Below are 5,462 nucleotides of genomic sequence, written 5' to 3' on the forward strand. Positions count from 1 at the left end.
AAAATTTAATTTAAAATATATAATTCATGTAGTAATGAAAAAGATTCGTAGAAAGAAACACCGTCTCAAGAAATAATTCGTAGAAAAACTATCATTTTATATTTATGATTAAGTTTTGTTTGAGGTTAAGCGCTTACTTATTTTAATGTTGTCTCTGAACTGATTTCAGTTGTGTTTAAGTTAGATTTTATGTATACTGGAATCATTTTTGTAAAATAAATCATATTAATCATCAACTTTAAAATAAAAAAAAAAATCTCATAATTTTGTTGATCAATCCACTTGGATCCGTCAAAAATCAATCATTAATATAATTAACTAAATTAAATGATTTACTTTTTACTAGATAAAAATGACTTAGTTAATGAAAAATAACATTTATTCATGTTTGACTGAAAACTTAGAATTAAAATTGGTGCAGTTATGAGTTAAAAAAAATTTTGGCTAAATTTTAAAATGTAGAATTATTGTTTTATTTTTTCCTTTATAAATATGAATAAACATTCTCAACTAAAACATATATGTCCACAATTAGATCAAATAAAAAAGGTTCCACTTACAACACCATATAGCATAACAAACCAAAAATAAAAGCTCATTTTACAAACAAAATGGTTAGTTTGTAAAAGTTATCCCAATATTTTTTTCCAATACATCACTACCTCCTCTCTAGCTACTCCAACCAACAAACTATCATTGTTTGCCGACCCAAATACACTCTATGTGTTCTCATATGAAAGAAACACAATATACCAAACAGTATACTATATACAAAACATTAATCTCTGAACAATAAAAATACAAAAATGTAACATTAATTCAGTAACAATCCGAGTGATAGGTATAACTGGAATAGTAGGTATATTTTCTGTTCGAGAAATAATTTCATGTTTCCATGTTACTTTGTTTAAGTTAAAATACTACAAAACTACTAAATTGCAAACTTATATATAGTATTTGCTTGACTGGTGTGGACAAGACTAAGCAATTAATAAGATCTAATTCTTTTTCATATTTTTTTTTGAATAATTGTAAATTAAATAAAATGCATCAAGGGGGAATCGAAGACGGGTTATTCGTCTAGAGAACATGGGGGTCAACCACTAGGAAACAACAAATTGTTCATATTTACTATTGTATACGGTTACTAATCTAAAAAAGTCCAACAATTAGGACATATTCGCAAGTCCACCTATTCTTATTAATATGTTAATTCATAATGCTTCTCAAATTTAAACAATATGCTTTTTAAACATAAAAGAATACACTAAATATTAGCAAATAAAGAAAACCGGATTTTGTAAACTTAATTAATCTCACCATCTCTAGAACTTGCTCACACCAGAATAAATTACTCCCTCATTTGGTCTAATAGCAATCAACTTATCGTGAACCAAATATTTCAAAACTAAGAACATTCACACAATCAATAAATCCAAATACAAATAAAGAAAAATTTCTAAAAAGTATATTTTAAACAAATTATATATCATATCCCGCGCGTAGCGCGGACCGACCCTAGTGATAATATATTCGACTAACAACTTTGGAGAAATACAAATAACGATTATTATAAAAAATCTATTTAAAACATATTTTCTTGAGAATCCCAATATTAATTACTTATTTTAAAGTAGCTTACTTATAGAATGTATACTACGCAAATAAACAAGTAATAAAAGGGGATATAAGCCTCAGTTAGAGTGTCCACGAATGGGAAAATCAACCAATGAAAAACCAGTTTTTTGCCACGTCACACCGGTGTTGGGCTGTTTTTTCTTTTGATCCCTAAAACGCTGAGGACGAAAGGATGAATCCCTCTCCGTCGTATCCACTTCTTCAAGGGATGGTTTAAGGATGTTAAAATGGTAAAACCCACCTCATTTAAACTCACCCCGTTTAAGACTCACCCCATTTAAAATTCATACCCGTTTAGACCCATTTAAAAATAGATCTATTAGGAGTACCCATTTAGACCCATAAATTTTGTACTAACCTATTTAGACCCATTTAAACTATTGTTGATTTAATTTTTAATTGTTTTAACTTTAAGGTTTTTTAACAAAAATTAAATGAAACAAATAAAAAATTATAACTTATTTTTATTATATAAACGCAAATCAAATTGTTCTAATAAAACAGTGGAATCGAGTTTTCTTTTAAAACCGCAAAATTAAGTTTTCCTGCTAAAACCGTAAAATCAAGTTTTCTCGCCAAAACCGTAAACCGAGTTTCCTGGCAAAACCGTAAAAATTGAGTTTTCCCGCCAAAACCGGAAAACCAAGTTTTCCCGCCAAAACCGTAAAACCGAGTTTTCCCTCCAAAATGCAAAATCAGATTTTCCCGCCAAAACCGTAAAATCGAATTTTCCCGCTAAAACCGCAAAACTAGATTTTCCCGCCAAAACCGGAAAACCAAGCTTTCTCGCCAAAACCGGAAAACCGAGCTTTCCCGCCAAAACCGTAGAACCGAGTTTTTCCGCCAAAACCGTAAAACCGAGTTTTCCCGCTAAAGCGCAAAATCAGATTTTCCCGCCAAAACCGTAAAATTGAGTTTCCCCACTAAAACCGCAAAATCAAATTTTCCTGCCAAAACCGTAAAACCGAGTTTTTCCGCCAAAACCGTAAAACCGAGTTTTTCCGCCAAAACCGTAAAACCGAGTTTTTCCCGCCAAAACCGTAAAACCGAGTTTTCCCGCTAAAGTGCAAAATCAGATTTTTCCGCCAAAATCGCAGAATCAGTTTTTCCCGCCAAAACCGTAAAATTTGAGTTTTCCCGCCAAAACCGTAAAATTTGAGTTTTCCCGTCAAAACCGTAAAACCGAGATTTTCCGCCAAAATCGTAGAAATTGAGTTTTCCGCCAAAACTGTAAAATCGTAATTTTTCTGCGTAAATCGTAAAACCGAAATTTTCACCAAAACTATACAATAACATTTTCCTAAAAAATAATTAATTAATTATATTAAGTTATATGGGTTAATAGGGTCTCCACTTAAAATCTATTTAATAAACGGGTCTTAACAAAACTACTCATTTAAAACCCGTTAAACTAAATGGATATAAATGAGCATTTTTGTTTTTTTCTTTAAAACCCATTAAAAACCCGGGGAGAGAACCCGTTATAACATCCCTAGGATAGTTGATCAATAGACACACTATCTATGTGCAATGAATCCTCCGAAAATCCCATTTATGGCTTCCTTTGGCCTTCCTCCCTCTAAATTTCTTTATAACATCTTCTTCTTCCCAGATTTATTCCAACACAAAAATATTCTCTCAAGCAATGAATTCCAGCAGCAATTTTAGTAATGTCGACAAAGAAAGCTACGCCGTTGCTTTCTTGAGATGATGCCTCCTCCGAAGAACTCTCTATAACTGTTCCGATTTTCATTTATGCGCTCCTTAAATCGGTGCATTAACATGATTTACCCGATTCTACCCACTCTCTAGGATTGGATTTCCTTCGGTTGGAACTGTAGACCTTAAAGAGAGCTCGAGCAGCTGTTCCGCGAAAGGGAAATGGCGGTGATCCTGATGGAAATCCAAGTTCGCCAGGAACATCACCACATGATGTCTCAATGATCGATTAAACAGATGAGTATCAAGAAGAGGACAATAAAGATGAAGCAGAGTTTTTGATGTATTGTATGATCCAACAACGTCTGAGAAAATGGTACGAGAGACAAAGTGCGTTGATTCTTCTGATAGCTTGCATTCCCCTATAATTTCTTCCTTTTAAAAAATAAAAATCGCAGGGACACACAAGCAGAAACTGAAGTAGATCGACAGATAGAAAAACGTTTATGGTACAGAATTCAAAAAATAGAATCTATATATTTCTTTTCAAGTCCTTTTCATATTTCTCTATTCTTCCGTTTGAAATGTGAGATATACAGAATCACATGTTGAAATGGAGTTACATGACAAGTATAACACAAATAAATCATAATAGTTAATGTCTTTTGTGAATACACAGTGTTAAGTAAGGCATTTTTGTGAAGATGGCGGACACAACTACTTCAGGTTAATGTCTTCCCTTTATTATCTACTGCAGTGATTGGTTAGTAATATAAAGCAGCTACTCATTCTGTTTTTTCTTTGTTCTTTACAATAATTGCAGCAACTCATACTGTTTATTCTTTGTTCTTTACAACAATTGCAGCTACTCATTAGAAAATACTCCAATCGCTCACTTTCATATATGCAGTGTTTGATGTAATTGATGGTTTCTTTCTCTTCTTCAGGTGTTAATTGTTGTTGCTATGATCCTAGGAGATGATATATACAAACTTTTAAGCTGAGCCGGACCCTTTTCGGAATATTAAACAAGATCCGAGGTGGAGCTGGTTCGAGAACCTCCTCCTTTCCCATTGACACTAAAGATATCAGCATAGAACAAGATTCTTCCTTAAAGACCATATTCCTTCATGGTTTGCAGGTGGAGGCTATGAGCTTTGCTTAGCTGAATAGTACTACATTCTGGCCATCTCTGTCTTCGCCTAAGTCTTGGCTTTATGCCATGCTTATGGAGCCGGGCTCACGGTTTGTTCACTAGCCAACCTATGAAAAAAACTTGCCATGTTTACAATCAGAGCATAGGCTGGTTCAGACCATGTAGGTCTTCTTGCACATAGTATCGAGAGCTTCAGAACTGACACAAGATCAAGACAGGTTACCTAATATTGTCATCTCCAAGGGTTATGTTTGTGAGCCAAGTGATTGGAACAGCAGTGGGAGGTTTGGTTTCGCCCTGTCTGTTCTGGCTTTTCTACAAGTTTTTTACTGTTTTCTGAATTTCGGCTTGGTTTAGAATACAACTGCGATCTTTGTATTTTGTTACTGAAGTTCTTTCTACATGTTTGTTTCTTAACTGTCTTTTAAGGTTTCATTCTCAGGGGTTAATAGATCTCAAAACACCAATAGCTCTACCTGGTCGCGGTCAGGTTAAGCGTTTCGACCATTCTCTTCTACGAACTTCAAATTCTTCAAAGCATGAGTTACCTGTGCTGTGCCTAATGAGAGGTTTAACGATGATGATTAACAAGCTGAGGATGAGTTTAGATTAGCGCCGATACCAAGAGCTTCGCCCCATGGATAAGTTGTGGCGTTCTCTTTGTGGAGTAGAGCTACTAAGCTTTTAGCCTTAATATTCTAATCATTTTTGTGAACTTCCATTTTGTATGTGTAGTTTGATTTTCTTTTGCAAGTGTGATTAAATGTCAGCTTCAAGATTTATCCCCTCTCATCATGTTCTCTTTTTTTCCCACATAATTAGTCTCATACCTTTATTATGCCAAAGATTAAATAGGTCAACAAAGTTTAATGGATCTCTCGCCGTTGTTCCTCTTTCTCTTTGTTTCCGGTGACAAACATGTATCACTTGAACATTGATTTTGAGAACAAGATTGTAGATTTTATACAAGAATTGAATCTTAAAAGGCCTTAAAATGGTTAACTTTCTG

The 5,462-nt window shown here is 33.8% G+C and overlaps 1 long non-coding RNA gene across 3 annotated transcripts; it reads left to right on the forward strand.

The window, feature by feature from the left end:
- Positions 1-3,147: 3,147 nt before the first annotated feature.
- On the forward strand, positions 3,148-5,261 carry LOC106316339. 3 transcript variants are annotated; one of them, XR_001264799.1, is made up of 5 exons: positions 3,148-3,673; positions 3,756-3,806; positions 3,977-4,023; positions 4,245-4,346; positions 4,439-5,261. It is a non-coding gene; the product is annotated as an uncharacterized LOC106316339 (long non-coding RNA). The 3 variants fall into 3 exon arrangements; XR_001264800.1 differs by having other exon boundaries at positions 4,245-4,337; XR_001264798.1 differs by having other exon boundaries at positions 4,245-5,261.
- The last annotated feature ends 201 nt before the right edge of the window (positions 5,262-5,462 follow it).

This window comes from Brassica oleracea, chromosome C9 (assembly GCF_000695525.1).
Source record: "Brassica oleracea var. oleracea cultivar TO1000 chromosome C9, BOL, whole genome shotgun sequence".
Taxonomy (NCBI): Eukaryota; Viridiplantae; Streptophyta; class Magnoliopsida; order Brassicales; family Brassicaceae; genus Brassica; species Brassica oleracea.